The sequence below is a fragment of the Enhydra lutris genome, unplaced genomic scaffold (assembly GCF_002288905.1).
Source record: "Enhydra lutris kenyoni isolate GAN:26980312 unplaced genomic scaffold, ASM228890v2 scaffoldscaffold3, whole genome shotgun sequence".
NCBI classification, from domain to species: domain Eukaryota; kingdom Metazoa; phylum Chordata; class Mammalia; order Carnivora; family Mustelidae; genus Enhydra; species Enhydra lutris.
The window spans coordinates 18354686-18372526 of record NW_019154087.1 but is presented as its reverse complement, the minus strand read 5'-3'; positions in this window follow the sequence as shown (position 1 = coordinate 18372526).

Sequence of the window (17841 nt, the reverse complement as noted above, 5' to 3'; positions counted from 1 at the left end):
TTTTAATTTTAAAAATTAACTTAAAATGTATTATTTGTTTCAGGGGTACAGGTCTGTAATTCATCAGTGTTACACAATTTACAGTGCTCACCATAGCACATACCTTCCCCAATGTCCATCACCCAGCCACCCCATCCCTCTCACCCCTCTCCACTCCAGCAACCCTCAGTTTGTTTCTTGAGATTAAGGGTCTCTTATGGTTTGTCTCCCTCTCTGGTTTTGTCCCATTTCATTTTTGAGGATATGATTTTTTTTAATGATTTAATTAATTTATTTGACAGAGAGAGACACAGCGAGAGAGGGAACACAAGCAGGGAGAGCGGGAGAGGGAGAAGCAGGCCTCCCACCCACAGGGAGCCCAATGCGGGACTCGATCCCAGGACCCTGGGATCATGACCTGAGCTGAAGGCAGAGGCTTAACGACTGAGCCACCCAGGTGCCCCAGAGGAAATGATTCTTTAACAGAATCTTATAAACCTGGGAGGGAGATACTAGGAAGTAGATTATATAGATTGCAGAATTTGGGGGAGGTGGTGCCTGGAGATAGAGAGAGATACATAAATGAAGGACCAAAAATTTAAGAACCAGTCTGGCATATTTAAGGAATTTTAAGCAGTTGATTATGGTTAAGGCCCAGAGTAGGAGACTTTACATAATGCAGGCCGGATAACCACAGGGCCTGACATGCCTTCCTTGGTGAGGTTATGTTTTCGGGAGGTCACTTTTACCTAGTTTACATAGTTTATGTGAATGGTGGTCACGAGATAGGGACATAAGTTGGGAGACTATAGTAGCCTGCAGGGAAGAGATGATAGGACCAATATTGTGGGAATGAGTGCTTAACTCGACATGATTCGGGAGGGAATGGCTGTCTTGAAGAGGTAGTATTCTAGGAAGGCATCAGTGAGTTCTGGCTTAAGAGAATGTGGTAGCTAATTGCCCAAAAGTGGGGTTATAGGAGGAAGAAGGGTCTCAGGATGAAAACTATGAGTTCATATTGGACTTGTGTCTTGATGGTTCATTCAGTTTGGGACTCATGATACAGAGATGGGAGCAGGGAAAGAGAAAAGAGAATGGGAGGGAGCACCACTGTGCTGAGAGGGGGCTCAGTGTGGGAGTAGAGAGTGTGGGAGTGGGGTAGAATGAAAGACGAGCTGCTGTGATCTGATTTTGGTTACTTACATTCCGGTATTATTTGTGTTTCTGATTGGTTATCAGAGACTTAGGTTGAGCAAGTATTGCCCAACTGCGAAAAGACTTTAATTTGTTTCTAAATATTAAGCTCCTAATGACACAAGTTTGACTTTGTTGTTTCCTTGCTTAATCCTACAAATACATTGATTAAGACATGCTGTGTACTCTCTGGGTATGGACCGTGAATATGGGTTCTGCATTGGCTATATGACACTGGGCAAGTTCATTATTCTTTCCTCAGTTTCCTCATTTTTAAAGTGGAAAACTTTATTCACTAGGGAGCTAATGTATAATACTTTTCCCCAGGAGTTATAAGTTAATTGAGGATGCCGAGGACTCAGGCAGATGGACAGCAAAGTACTAACTTTGGTACTGAAAAAGCTCTGAGAGAGGTGGCTTAGATGTGTGGGAACAGGCAGCTTCCTAATATTTACTTTCTCTCATAGAGACCTTAGAGTAGATAAATTGCATTATTAGCAGGAGCACCTTCTGCCATATTTTGTGAAAATTAAGAACAAGTGCTTAGACCTGGGGCCATCTTCCAGAGAGACACACCCCTGGCCTTGTGCAAATTCCTGGTGGGTTGCACTGCCTCCTGGGCTCACCTTAGCAGTAGCACCACTAGCCCAGAGCCCTGTATCCATCTGCCTTCCCTCAACAGCTGTCAGCTTGCTCAGACTGAGGTGCTACCAGCATTTCTACTCTATTTCTTGTGCATTTTAGACATCTGCTGGGGGCACCTGGGTGGCTCAGTGGGTTAAGCCTCTGCCTTCGGCTCAGGTCATGATCTCAGGGTCCTGGGATCGAGCCCTGCATCGGGCTCCCTGCTCAGCAGGGAGCCTGCTTCCTGCCCCCTGTCCCCTGCCCTGTCTGCCTCTCTGACTACTCATGATCTCTGTCAAATAAATAAATAAAATCTTAAAAAAAAAAAAGAGAGAGAACCCTATGAAAGTGTTATGAAATTGTCTTATCATCTATCCACATCTAGTTAATTAATTAATTAATTGAATTAATATTTTAAAAAAGATCTTATTTATTTATTTGAGAGAGAGATAGAGCCACCCCAGGCGCCCCTTCATCTATCCACATTTTAGTGAGTGCATCTACTTTAACCTATTTTGCTAATTTTCAGACTTCAGAGTGTTCAAAAATGTCCTCAGTGGGGATGAAACAGCTTGATGTGATGGAATACATCAGTTCTTTGGACTTGGACTGACTATCTTTGGTTCTTATGTCCCTGCCATCTGGATGGCCTTTGGAGGGATATGAGAGATCTCATGTAATCGCTTTTCTGGGACTTAATTTAAGTTTCATGAACAGTGTGAGACACTTAGATGTGGGTGGCTGACCAAGATATGAGTTAATGCAGAATCACTGTACCTCTATTCAGCTTGTTCATTTCTATCCATACTCCAAACAGAAATAGATCATTAATATTTTGGGACTTCCCATTTTTGGAGTGTCATTTAGATGTTTGATTTTCTTTTGTCTATTCCTGTCTGGCATTCTGGATGAAATTGTGGCCTTGCATAACTTAACTTGCATTTGGTAAGCTAAATAGTCCCAAGTATACTTTTAATAAAATATATTTTATTCAAACAAACTGTTCCCAGTGTTTTATAGCTCTTTGTGGATAGGCTATACTTCTTGCCAATGTTTTTCTGTGCTCCAGCTGCCTCTAAATAAGAATTTTTTTTAAAAAGATTTTATTTACTTATTTGACAGACAAAAATCACAAGTAGGCAGAGAGGCAGGCAGAGAGAGAGAGAGAGGAGGAAGCAGGCTCCCTGCTAAGCAGAGAGCCTGATGCAGGGCTTGATCCCAGGACCCTGAGATCATGACCTGAGCTGAAGGCAGAGGCTTTAACCCACTGAGCCACCCCGGTGCCCCTCTAAATAAGAATTTTTAAGGAAGTGTATTGTTAGAGAAAAAACTCATTCTGACACTTGCTAAAATGGCAAGGAAAACTATTCAGGACTATTGTGAAAGGTGTCAAGACTATTGTAATAGGAAAGAGAGATTGTAGTAGGAGAGAGAGATGGAGGTGCTCTCCAAACCCAGCAAAGACACCTGGAAATTTATAGTCAAGGAACAGAGAAGGAAGTCGGTGGGTGGGAAATTACTAAGAGGAGACATCAAGGAAGGGGGATTCTTTCCAAACTGACTGAACAGGATTCTTGCTGAGGATAAGCCAGGCTAACCAGATATAAAGGGTGAGAGATGAGGAATTTGATCAGATAATTGAGAATGAGGGATTCTTTATAAACTGTCTTAGCAGGATTCTTGCTAAAATTTGGCTATCCAAGCCCATCAAAGATGGGGTCCAAAATGGAGGCTTAGCAGTGGAAAGGGCCCAGAGAAACCTGTCTAAAGTCTGTTTAAAGAGAGAAAATGCAAAAATATGCAAAAGAATATGCAATATGCAAAAAGAAAAAGAGTTTCAAAAAAAGTTAGAAAAGACTTGTGGATAAAATTAGTTTTAATGTATAATATTTCATTTATTTGTTTATTTATTTGACAGAGAGGAAGGGAGAGAGAGCACAAGCAGGGGGAGTGGCAGGCAGAGGGAGAGGGAGAAGCAGGCTTCCCGCTGAGCAGGGAGCCAGATGCCTGCTCCATCCCAGAACTTTGGGATCATGACCTGAGCTGAGGGCAGATGCTTAACCACCTGAGCCACCTGGGTGCCCCAGTTCTTGCATGTATAAGCTAGTCTACCTTCTGAGTTTGTCACTGTATATTATTGAAAATATAATCTCTCCCACAACAGCCGTAGCATCAAGGGCAGATGCTCATGGTGTGTAGGCACGCTGAAAAAACATTAGGGAATACTTATCTAGTATTCTTTTGCATGTCATTTGTAAGTTTACAAGATATATTTGCCCAGATTTTGGCACTATGGGTATTCCATCTTTTCCACATTGTACAGGGCTCTGAATGGGTTTTTCCAAAAAAGAAATAATATGTTACTGCGCTGCAGTGATTTACTTAATCACCTCTTACTGGTGGGAAAGAAAATAAAACACTACCACTCTGAGTTGGCTAGGCTTAAAGTGTCATTAAATATACAAGTGGAGGGTTATGGATAATGAAAGATCCAGGGTTGGGCAGACTTTAATATGTATAAAAATCACTTGGGATCTTATTAACATGCAGATTCTGATTCAATAGATCAAGGGTACAACTTCAGATTTTGTATTTCTATCAGGCTCCCAGAGGATGCTGATTCCTCACTCAGATGAGCAGCAATGATCTAACTCAAAAGGAAAAGCACTAAATGCTCTTTTGAACTATTTATTTACTTTTCTCTACTCTAGAATTAGAAGAGGTAGTTCCTAGTTTCAGAACACATATATACACTTATAAGGGAGGGAGATAAAAATATGTCTTCTGCTCTCTCATGTTTTTTTTACTAGGATGTGCAAATTGGACTGACAAAAGATTTTTAACAGATAAGGTATACACATTTTATTTGATGGTAATATTTTAATTTCTTGGGGTGCCTGGGTGGCTCAGTGGATTAAAGCCTCTGCCTTCAGCTCAGGTCATGATTTCAGGGTCCTGGGATGGAGCCCCTCATCGGGCTCTCTCTCAGCAGGGAGCCTGCTTCCTCCTCTCTCTCTGCCTACCTCTCTGCCTACTTGTGATCTCTGTCTGTCAAATACATAAATGAAATCTTTAAAAAAAATTTAAAAAATTTAAATTTATTTGTGCACTGAAGCCTTCCTAAATGAAATGAAAATTCAGAGAAGCAATTTGTCTCGAGAGCCTTTATACCATTTTAACAAAGGGTGATAAGTCACGGAGAAATGATTAAACAAAAGAAAAGGTGTTTGGGCTCCTGAGGACAGTAAATCCTGGGAAGGTAAATATATGGGGAAAATGATGGAATATAAGGGTTGTTTTAGTAAGCTTTGCTTGTGCAGACCCATCTCAATGTTGTCTTTCTGTCTTCAGTGATAATGACTGTTTTCTTCCTCCTGATAGACAAGTGAAGGGGGAACACCTTCACAAAGGGATTTTTGTGTCCTATTTTTGGGCAGATGGGGGGAAGCAAAGACCTTTTCTACATTTGCTGCCTTTTAATTGCCTTCAGTTCAAAACAGTCCTTATGACAGAGTGGCATATTTTGGGTGGCATATTTTGACCCCCATCATATTCTTGTCAGATGGTGGAGAAAATCAGAATTGTAAATTACTTATAGGCAGTGAAGATGACTGTTATTTCATGGAAAGATAGTGCAGTATTTATAGATATCACTGCTTCCTCGGTTCTCGGATCCTTTGTTAAGAGGAGAAAAAAACCTATTTTTATGGATACAAGCTCCTAATGAGTGACAATATTGTAATTCATAAAAATAACATCAGTAACAAAACTAACAAAACTGTCATGTATTGAGCACAGACTATGTGCTAGGCATTTTTTTAGGTGCTCCTTCTATAATATCTTTATAAGTCCTTACAATGACCTTGCAAAATTGCTATTGTAAGGTATGTTTTGATTGATGGATGAGGAACCATAGTTGAGAGAATTAAGGTACCTTCAAGTGATAGAAATCTGAACTCAGATCTGCTTGACTCCAAAATTGTGCCTAATCTGATAGCAGCAAATCTGTAAGAGCAAATCTGATAGTAGTAATAGGAATAATATCAAAGTCCCTTATTCTCCAAGGATAGTTCTCATAATCCTCATAATCCATCTTAGTTCATGTATTGACTGAAAGAAAGGGAAAATTAGAAAAGAAGATGAGGTTGGCAAAATGATTCTGTCTAGGACTATGGCTGTAACATCTTTGAATATTTACTCTCTTCTTTTCTCCTTTAAAATGTCTCTTTTTGGGGCACCTGGGTGGCTCAAGTCAATTAAGTGTCTGCCTTCAGCACAGGTCATGATCCCAGGGTCCTGGGATTGGAGCCCCAGGTTGGGCTTCCTGATCACTGGAGAATCTGCTTCTCCCTCTCCTCCCCGATGGTCGTGTTTTCTCTCTCTCTCTTTCAAATAAAAAAATAAAATCTTTAAAAAAATAAAATAAAATGTTTCTTGTCTTAACCTTCTCTCCATATTGTAGGTAATCTTCTTTCCCGCCTTTGGACTGAGGGAGGCACGCAGTCCAGACTATTTGGCCGGCCAACGATTTTCAGGTTCTTTTGGAAAGTACTCTCAGTGGCTTCTCTTGAAAAATGTTAAGGAAGCTGTGGATCCCTTCCATAAAATATTTATGATAAAAGGAGAGCAAGTCTCAGATCAAATTCCTACTTATAAATACCTCCACGAGTGAGACGACTAGAAGGGTTATAGAACTTGTTACTGGAGTTTGCCCCAGTTTCTGTCCTCAGGTATGCTGCACTCTTGTCCAGAACTTCTTAGCAAAACCTCATTCTAAGGAAAACACAAGAAGTTCTCATGATAGCACCAGCTCAGTTTGTGGGAGATGAGGTGGCCAACCCCTCCTAGAAGGGGAATGAGTGGGTACCAGTGGGATTCCAAATGTTGAGTGTGCTATCCAGATAGGGCAGTAGGGCCTAAGCGAGTCTCCGTTCATTTTACAAGGAAAAATTATTTCACTTTTTAAAAAGATTTTATTTATTTGACAGAGAGAAAGACAGAGAGGGAACGCAAGCAGGGCGAGTGGGAGAGGGAGGAGCAGGCGCCCCATAGAGCAAGGAGTCGGATATGGGCTCAATCCCAGGACCCCCAGATCATGACCTGAGCTGAAAGCAGATGCCTGACAACTGAGACACCCAGGCACCCCTGGAAAAATTATTTCCAACCTCGTTTGTATTAATTAACAAACTTTGTGGGTAAGACTGTAAGAAGGATATTTGAAGTGCTTAAGAAACTTCCTGTGGAGTATTGGTTCATGATTACATACTACAAATGCTAACCAATCACTTCTAAGGAATGGATTAAAAACTAACATACAAGTATTTTCAGTGAATTACCACACTGGCAGCATAATTCTTTTTTTTTTTTTAAGATTTTATTTATTTATTTGACAGAGATTACAAATAGGCAGAGAGGCAGGCAGAGAGAGAGGGGGAAGCAGGCTCCCTGCTGAGCAGAGAGCCTGATGCGGGGCTTGATCCCAGGACTCTGAGATCATGACCTGAGCTGAAGGCAGAGGCTTAACCCACTGAGCCACCCAGGCACCCCCTGGCAGCATAATTCTCAGCATAATTTCTTTTTTCTTCACAGAAGTGGGTTCTTGTAAAAAGCAGCAGAAAAACCTTTGATGGATGAACTGAGAAGGCCTGAGAACAAAACCAAAAGCAAGGGGCCTGAAGAATCCTGTTTACTGAAAATCCCATGTGATTCACAGCTTACTTAACAATCAGAGGCTGTGCCTCTGGTCACCCTAGGTCTCTAGGCTTCCCATCCTGTCAGCAGTTATGTACAGCTACCAACATCACCCTTGAATATCATCCTTTTCTTTCCTAGTTTATCATTTTGCTAACAAACCTGGGGATTATAGAAGTAAATGCAGCAGTGACAACTTTTATAGTATCTTATTCTAGAGAGGGACATGGTGTGGGTAATTTCCCATCCATCAGTTTCCTGTCTGTTTGGGGAAAACAAACACAGATAGATGTGGGCAGTAGTTGGGGTCCAGTGGCTCATCTCTCTGGAGAGTGTGGTCATTCACAGTTCTCAGGTCTTTCTGGCACACATAGTAGCCTCTATGAGTGGTGGAGATGACTGGGAGTTGTCTTCTGTCCAGTCCACACCTCAGTACCAGGTAATCTGATACAACAAAGGCATGTGTCCCATGAACATACACTTGATCGTGAGCAAGCACAAGGCAGTCAACCAACCTGGAAGACCACCTCTGGTCTCCCCTGTCTCTTCTGCATTCCTGCAATCACCAGCATATGGAAGGTTCATCGGAGGCAAATGTTCTGAGGTCCTGGCAGTAGGGTTCCTAACCTTGTGGTTGGATCAGGTGCCAGAACTCATTGCTGTGTGACAGACACAGGAACAAATGAAGTTCTAATTACAAAAGCTGCCTCAGAGTTGTTATGCAGCGAGGCTAGACAGGTGCTCACTCACCGTGCAGGGCAGAGCCGTCCGTTCAGTGATTCCAGTCGGTCTTCATTGCATGGACTGTGGTCATTTACCTAATGGATGATATTGAAGACCCTTGTGTTAATTAATAACCTCTCTTGCACACATTGAGATGGAGATACTCAAAGTGTGTGCCCAAGCAGCTTGGGAGTCTGGTTTCCTTCTGGGGGTTGTCCAATGCCAGCAACCACTCCAGGAAAACGTGACTTAACTGTCCTCATGGTGTAGATTAAAGCCAGTGTACATCACACAGCCTACCCTGATGTTTTGTGAAGTAAGTGACAGACACATATGCCTGACCAAGGGCTGAACAGGCCCTGCGCAAAGCCAAGGAGGGAACTTGGTATTGTTTCTTAGTTGTATTCTCTCAAAGGATTATAGTTTTACACAAGATAATTATGATCATCTGTTTCAATATTTACATTAAAATACCATGACTTTTAAACTCCTGGTCCTCTTCCTTTGTGCTTTCTGGATTTGGGGAAAGGATAAAGCGAGGTAGGCCCAGTTAGATGTCTGTCTTTCTGGATTATCCGGCCTCAGCAGGATTCTTCTTGTGTCCAGGAAGGCTCCAGCCCTCAGGGGAGGAGAACTCTCTTGGCTGAAGCCTGTACCCTTCTTCCATTGCCTCTTATTTGCTGCCAGCTTATATGGCTGGAAGCCAGAGAATTTTGTTCCGCTGCCTGAAGTCTCTTTAATAAAGTCTCTGCTGAGGAGCATGTATGTGTGCAAAAGGCTTGGGGGGCAGCTGCAATGCTGCCTCTCTGGGACCACCCTGCCTGGACCCTAAGCTGTTTCTGGGGCTTTCTCTCACCTGGCTGGTTTCAAGTTAGATCATTAAGAGGGCTAGCATCAAGGGATTCGTTTTCCTGAACTGATGACCTTTATTACTTGAAAAAAATCATGAAAAGATAAAATTTTAGCTGCTTACTAAATTTGTCCTGGTTTCCATGATGTTTGTTTGCTACCTAACAGATATGAATGCACTGGCTGCTTGCTGCTCTGCCAATAATAGAGCAACCATTCTCTGCAAAATAAGGGGGCGTTGTTCCGTCTAGTAGGGTGGTACATACCAGCAAATGCACTCCGTCCTATGGGGGCAAATGGGTCTAGTGAAAGGAGGATTCATGTCCATGTTTTATCTTTACAGTGTTCTGTCATTCACACAATAAGACATCTATTTGCTTACATGCTATTTATTGACCTTCTCTTCCCAGTCACCTTCTAATCCACACAGTTTCTTGGAGCCAGATATACCATTTAATGTCACCCAAGATTGTTTTTATTTATTAACATATAATAATGTATTATTTGCTTCAAGGGTACAGGTCTGTGATTCATCAGTCTTACACAATTCACAGCACTCACCATAGCACATACCCTCCCCAATGTCCATAACCTAACCACCCTTTCCCTACCCCGCTTCCCCCAGCAACCCTCAGTTTGTTTCCTGAGATTAAGAGTCTCTTATGGTTTGTCTCCCTCTCTGGTTTTGTCATGTTGCATTTTTTCCCTCCTTTCCCCTATGAACCTCTGTCTTGTTTCTCAAGTTCCTCGTATCAGTGAGATCATATGATAATTGTCTTTCTCTGATTGACTTATTTCTTAATAGCCTCTAGTTTTATCCATGTCTTGCAAATGGCAAGATTTCGTGTTTTTTGATGGCTGCATAATATTCCATTGTGTATATATACCACATCTATTTAAAAAAATTTAATTTTTTATTAATGTATAATGTATTATTAGCCCCAGGGGTACAGGTCTGTAAATCGCCAGGTTTACAAACTTCACAGCACTCACCATAGCACATACCTTCCCCAATGTTCATAACCCAACCACCCTCTCCCTACCCCCCTACCCCCAGCAACCCTCAGTTTGTTTTGTGAGATTAAGAGTCTCTTATGGTTTGTCTCCCTCCCGATCCCATCTTGTTTCATTTTTTCCTTCCCTACTCCCCAAGCCTCCCACTTTGCCTCCCAACTTTTTAAAAAAGCTTTTATTTATTTGACAGAGAGAAAGACACAGTGAGAGAGGGAACACAAGCAGGGGGAGTGGGAGAGGGAGAAGCAGGTGTCCAGCTGAGCCCAGAGTACGATGCGGGGCTTGATCCCAGGACCCTGGGATCATGACCCCAGCTGAAGGCAGATGCTTAATGACCAAGCCACCCAGATGCCCTATACCACATCTTCTTTATCCACTCATTTGTCGATGGACAGCTAGGCTCTTTCCATAGTTTGGCTATTGTAATGTCACCCAAATTTTTTAAACAAAGGTTATTTTCTTTGTTTGTTTTTTAAATGGTGGTTGGAATTTTTTTTAAAGTTTATTTAAGTAATTCCTATACCCAACATGGGGCTCGAACTCAAGACCCCAAGATCAAGATCCGCCTGCTCTTCTGACTGAACAAGCCACCTAGGTGCATCTGGTTTTGTTGTTGTTGTTTGTTTTAAGTTTTTGTTTGAGCACTAGAAAACAATTGAAAAGATCTGGGCTCTGGATCCACCCTGCTACTAACTGGAAAAGACGACACTTGAACCCTCTGGACCTTAGATTAAATATCTGGAAAAACGAAGTGGTTGGAAGAAATGATTTCTGGTGTCTTTAGGTCTAAAAGTCTATCACCATATGTTTTACAAAACAAAGCAATGATTGCTAAATTAGGGGCCTGCTCCATTACATGAGTTTCATAAATACCGTACAGTATATAATAAGTTAACATTTTAAAGTGGAAAGATTTTACAATGACTGTTTTTCAGATATAAGTCTTGCTTTCTAAGGTTGGGTGACTGGGGCTATTGTGATTTGGGATTCCCTAGCCCTAGGGGCTGCCAAAGGGTACAAAAGAATTACTTCACTGTTAATTCTGCTGGACTTTTCTAACGGTAAACAAACAAACTTCCTTTGACATGCACAAGTTTCCAAAGCTGTGCTTAGGGAAGGTAGTTGAAGCTAAAAGAAGCAAAGCCCTTCCATTTAATTCAGTGGGTGAACATGAAAGCCAAGCGTAAGTCTTAGAAGAACTGTGCTTTCCTCGGAGGCAAAGCATTCCCCCTAGAGACTCTGATGTGGGGTTCTGTTGGAGGGGCCAGGGAGGTCCTTGTGAGGGTGCAAACCAATTAAGTAGATGATAAAAAGCTATTTTATCATCTGGGTGAGAAGCCACAGATTTAAAGAAAAGGACCATTGTTTGACAAAGTCCTAATTAGCTGGGCTACACTCAAGCTCTTGGATTTATATGTTATTAGGGAAAGGAGAGGTTGATGTTGTATATGGAGTACTCATTAGGTTGGAATTCCTTAAAATTTGGAACTTAAATCCATTTCTGAGGAATACCGGATTCTTGCAAAGTCTGTTTGTGTTCGCCTAACTAGGTTTTAGACTGAGACCCAAACTAAATATGTGATTATTCTGATTGACTGAGGGTTGTCTTAAATACCTTCTTTACTGCAGGTGTGGTGGGCGGAACACATATTTTCGCCTATTAAAGAATGTAAACTCCAAAGTAAATAATAGGTGGGTTTCCAATTCAGCTGTACAAAATCTCAGCTGTACACTAAATAGATATTTGCTTTGAGGGTAGTTACTTGAATTACTTCAGTTTAGTTCTAAATTGGGCTGTGTCCAGGGTTACTGAGAGGAAAAATAAAATGTAATGGCTTTGTTAGTGTCCCAAGCAACCCGATTGGGCTTCTCATTCTTACTTGGTTTAATAGTTAGAATGTGGCTCTTTCATGGTGGCAATATTTTATTGTAAATATGAACTAAGATAATTCTTCTTTGTTAAAAATAAGCAAACAAACCGATGGGGAGAGAAAAAGAGGAACTAACGGGAGCAGGACTCACAGCTAGGTGGAGAACGTAACCAAGAAAATGCTTCCTTATAAAAATTAAGAGCTGCAAGAACTTGGCACTGAGTTCAAATGTTGACTCCTAGGTGAAATCTAGAGTGCACCGCCCTTTAACAGAAGGCAGCAAGTTCTTTAATTTCTTTGCCTTAATGTCCTTGTCTAACAATGGTGAGGGTCATAGTACTAATCAGGTGTTATAAAGATCTAGGGAAATAAAGGATGTAAAGAAAATATCCTGCACATAATTAGCACCCAATAAAAGCCACCATCGTTAACTCTGCCACTGCATTAAACGCCTGAGCCCTCGGCTTGCAAAAATAGGAACACAGAGTTTTAATACAGTGCTGTTTGACAGATATAAGAAACAGTGCTTTCCCTTAAAGTACATTAATTTCATTATTTTTTAGCATCTACTTATTATTTTTAGATTTTATAAACAGATAGAGATGGGTTTGTCCAATAAAAACAGTGCTAAGCAACATTTTTAAACATGCTAATCTTCCATGTGAAGGCTGGGCTTCATTTCTGGAGTGTTCCTGGCCGGGGCAGATCAGAGTTTTAATTTTTGGAATGTTAACAAGAGCAGCTGTATTCCAAAATCCCAGTTGTTTTTATGGGATTTTTTTTTTTTTTTTTTTTTTGTAAATCACAGAAACAAAACTAGTGGGAAAATGTTTATGACTGGTTTGAATCTAAATCCCTTGCAAAGGATTATTTCTCTTCAAATTAGATGGCAATAAAAATTAATCAAATACACAAATATGAGATCTTATGGCTTATAAATTATTGTTAGACTAATTAGTTTTTTTTTTTTTGCAATTGTTTTATGTATTTGACTTACAAAACATTTTTAAGGCATGAGATACATGTTTTCCCTATGGATGAAAAATTAAATGAGAACCATTTTACTCTAGAGGATTCAGGGAGTTCCAGGGTTTGAATTTTCTTGTACACAGTTTTTGTTTATAAAATATCACATGTACCTTCGGTGATAAAGTAAATTTTTTGGAATTTATCAAATGCTTCGGCATTTCATAATTTATTCTAACCTATGTTTCTTTCTTGAACAAAAGGTTAGGAAGTTATCTTATTTTTTTCCTTAAACTGTGCTATATTTCACTTTTGAAAAAATGATTTTGAGATTAAAATATAGTCAGTATGATTATAACCATGAAAATCTAAATGGTCTTTCAGAAGAGAAAAAGGCTAGTAGGAACGGTGGCAATATGTGGGTCACAGAAATGTTGGTGGTTTAAAGTTTTTTTTATCGTTCAGATATTTTTATGTAACCAATTTTAATGACCACCTATTATTCCTAAATTAAAAAGTCATAATTTCTGACTTTATGTAAGATGTAATAAATTCAATACCCTGAGATTTCAGCATTATCTTAAAAATTACAAAATCTTATTTTTCTTAACTCATTAGGGAAAATACCGACTTTAAAGTATCTTTGGGATGCCTGGGGGGCTCAGTCGCTAAACCTCTGCCTTCAACTCAGGTCCTGATCTTAGGGTCCTGGGATTGGGCCCCTCATCGGGCTCTCTGCTCAGTGGAGAGACTACTTCTTCCTCTCTCACTCCCCCTGTTTGTGTTCCCTCTCTCTCTCTCTCTCTCTCTCTCACACTCACACACACACACACTCTCTTTCTCTCTCTCTTTCTGTTAAATAAATAAATAAAATCTTTTAAAAAATAACATATCTTTATATTAATAAATAAAGTATCTTTATATTATTTTGATATGGTTTTGGCTATAGCTGGTCAACTCCATTTTATGGATTATGAGGAAAATAATGTAGTGTTTATAAACAAAAGATCAAAAACTAAACATTAAGCTGTTATTGAAAGAATTAATAAAAAATATAAAAGGTGGTACAGTCAGGGTCCTCAAGAGCCTTACATACATGTGGGAATACATGCAAGCAGAAAAACTGTCTCAATGTCGAGGTCATGGGAAGAAGCAGCAAGGATTAGACAAGGTGTTGTGGAGAAGAGTAAAAAATTATTTGTAGAGAGAAGAAAACAAATATGAAATAATAAGAAAGGACTAAAATAAGGGTTCTGGTTAATGCATGCCTATATTTCATTTATTTAGCATTCAACAAAGATTTGGTTCCGGGAGGGAACGAGATATTCCCTCCCCAGATATATCACAGATTATCAATGTCCTATTCTGTTGCTATGACATTATGACATTTGGGAAGGACCAGTAAAATTGTCATTAAATAGTAAGGATTATTTTTAGATCAGCTTTACTGAGGTATAATTGACATATAAAATTGTAAGATCTTTATAGTGCACACTTACTGATTTAATATATGTATACATTGTAAAGGATGACTCATCTAGTTAACTGACATATTGCTAAGGATTAAAAAAAAACAAAACAAAACAGGTTTTTTAAAAAAGGGTCCTGCCAACATCTGTATCTATGACTTTTCCTTTTGTGTTCCTCCACTACTGATAAATTCCAATTTGAAATAGAACATTTTTACTTTAGGTGTGTTTATATGGTCAAAGCGGTCTCAGAGTGCTAATGATTTTACAGATTGTCACTCATTTACTCAACAAGTATTTGTTGAGATCCTTTTAGATACCAGGCACTAATCAGGGCGGGGGAATATACTAGTGAACAACACAGACAAAAATCCCTGATCCCACTGGTCTTGAGGACCGTCTCTTTAACTTCTTTTTTTTTTTTTTTAAAGATTTTATTTATTTATTTGACAGAGGGAGATCACAAGTAGGCAGAGAGGCAGGCAGAGAGAGAGAGGAAGGGAAGCAGGCTCCCCGCTGAGCAGAGAGCCCGATGCGGGGCTTGATCCCAGAACCCCGGGATCATGACCTGAGCCGAAGGCAGAGGCTTTAACCCACGGAGCCACCCAGGAGCCCCTTTATTTTAACTTCTGCTACTCTGCCTCTTTAGGATGACTTTGCCATATGGGCTGATTTTATGGGTTAATAGTTTGAGGCAATTAAATTTCTCATTTGTGACTGTTGCCATTAGATACTGCCTTAAATAAAAAAACCAGGCTGTATCTTCTAGTAGGGTTTTTTTTGTTTGTTTGTTTTGTTTTGTTTTTTTTAAAGATTTTATTTATTTATTTGACAAACAGAGATCACAAGTAGGCAGAGAGGCAGGCAGAGAGAGTGGGGGAAGCAGGCTCCCCGCTGAGCAGAGAGCCCGATGCGGGGCTCGATCCCAGGACCCCGAGACCATGACTGGAGCCAAAGGCAGAGGTTCAACCCACTGAGCCACCCAGGCACCCCAGTAGGGTTTGGGAAATGGGAAAAAGACAGATGTTCAACAGGTCATTATGGTGGTACCAAGATTTTTTTCAAAAATGTTTACTTAGCCAAAAGTGATTCATTCATTCCAAAATGCTATGTTTGGAAATTATATAAAAAGCAAAGCAAGTGCTGTTCTGATGTCATTTTGATTTGAGTGGCTGTTAAGAGTAGAAACTAGGGATTCATTAACCTTAGAAATGACATTGGTTAAGGCCTGTGTGTTGTAATTACTGTGATCCACCCAATGCTATGGGCATTCTGTTGGAAGTAATGTGGAGAACTCTCACTAGCATTATAAGTCATTAATTCCCAAAAGCATTAGAGCCCGTCGTGAAACATGATGTGGAGAGATTTTAGAAATGCAGTAAATAAAATAACCTTCCCGTCTTTCATCTTCTCCCAGCTCTTTGAAAGCTCTGTTACGGCAATTACAATGAACTTTGGTTTATACCAAATTCACAACTGCAGAAGGCCTCAGTGAGGATGTTTGTGTTTGGTTTTTAATTCAGATTTTCTGAGTATATAAAAAAACATTGCTCTGCCACATGAAAAGTATATATATATATATATATATATATATAGCAGTAATCTCATTCTATTTGCTGCTGGCTTCACCTATAAAAAATAGATGAATAAACTACTTACAAAATGCTTAGGGCAGAATAAAATGTGGTGTAGGAGGTGTGGAGGTGGGGAACACGATGAATTGTATGAATGAAGTTTTGTGGCAACTAGAATTTATAAACCATGAGATGACAGAAAATACAGGATGGCTAATCTAATTATATACTATAACCTTAAAAATGGAAATATTGTCATTTACCTAAGATTAATTTCCTGACATATATCCTTGAAATGCCGAAGCTGGATGAGTTTTACAAATTTCCTTGCAACTTTATAAAGATCTATTATTGGTAAGGATGGTCTAATAGGTTCTTATGTATTCATTCCAAAATAATCATTGCTCCAGCTTGTATATATGTATGTATGTATGTATTTATTGAAAGAGAGAGAGAGAGCAAGTGTGCGGGCTCACCTGCATGGTGGGGGGCTGTGGAGCAGAGGGAGAGGGAGAGAGCCAATCTTAAGTAGGCTTTACGTCAAGCATAGAGCCTGATGTGGAGCTTGATCTTAAGACCCTGAGATCATGACCTGAGCAGAAATCAATGGTCTCATGCTTAACCTACTGAACCACCCAGGCCCCTGCATTGCTCCAAGTTTTAAAGAAGTTAAGTACCCCATTATTTTCCATAGCAATGCGTGTTTCAGTTATCTAATAATGTTTTGTAGGAAAATAAGATTATTTACATGCATGGACCCACAGACACACACGGTTGGCTTTTAACTCTTTGGTGGCTGATATTGCTCCATTTAGATGCATTCTGTTTTTATAAGAGTCAGCATTGCAGTTTTCCTAAGTACCAGTCATAATCTGTTTTATAATAACCTGTTATATTATAATAATTTATATATATATTATATATATAATTATATATAATAACCTGTTATATAATATAATGGGTTATTATAATATAATATAATATAACCTGTTATATAATAATTATAATGACTTATAATTAGTTTGAGTGCAGTATATGGCACAGGAAGGGGACACACTTTTTGGAGAATTAAGTATTCTTAACTGTCAGTTATTGGGCATGCACTTTGTGCCTGTAGTTTGTGTTTTTCCCACCTTCTGTGAACCTCGACAGGAAAGTCTTTAAAGGAGCACCATACAATGGCTGCTTCTTATCCAGCTCGTAGGTAAGAACATCAAAATCCAGGTTGTAATAAGAGACCTGGTTAAGGTTTTAGTCGACATACATGAGGGGACCATTTATGTGAGATTATGTAACGACAGTGAGAAGATCAAGTGACTGGGGCACATAGGTGGCTCAGTCAGATAAAGCTCTGACTCTTAATTACTGCTCAGGGCATGACCTTAGGGTCCTGGGATCTACCCTGTGTTAGGCTCCGTGCTTAGTGGGGATCCTGCTTCTCTCTCCCCTTCTGCCCCTCCCCTTTTCGTCCTCTCTGTCTCTCAAATAAATAAATAAATCTTAACAAACAAAAAAAAGGGGGCACCTGGGTGGCTCAGTGGGTTAAGCCTCTGCCTTCAGCTCAGGTCATGATCTCAGGGTCCTGGGATCAAGCCTCACATCGGGCTCTCTGCTCAGTGGAGAACCTGCTTCTCCCTCTCTCTCTGCCTGCCTCTCTGCCTACTTGTGATCTCTCTCTCTGTCAAATAAATAAATAAAAAATCTTTTAAAAAAAATTGAGTGACAGCCCAAGCTACAGTTTGGGTTGGATGATAATTGGAAGTGTGGATTGAAAAACTGAGGGACCAGAGGCAGGAAAACTAGTTTGTTTTTAGGATTTTAGGGAGGAAACCCTTAAATGAATGAAGGTGATTCTGAGAAATTATGTTTAAGCTCTCTAATCACTTT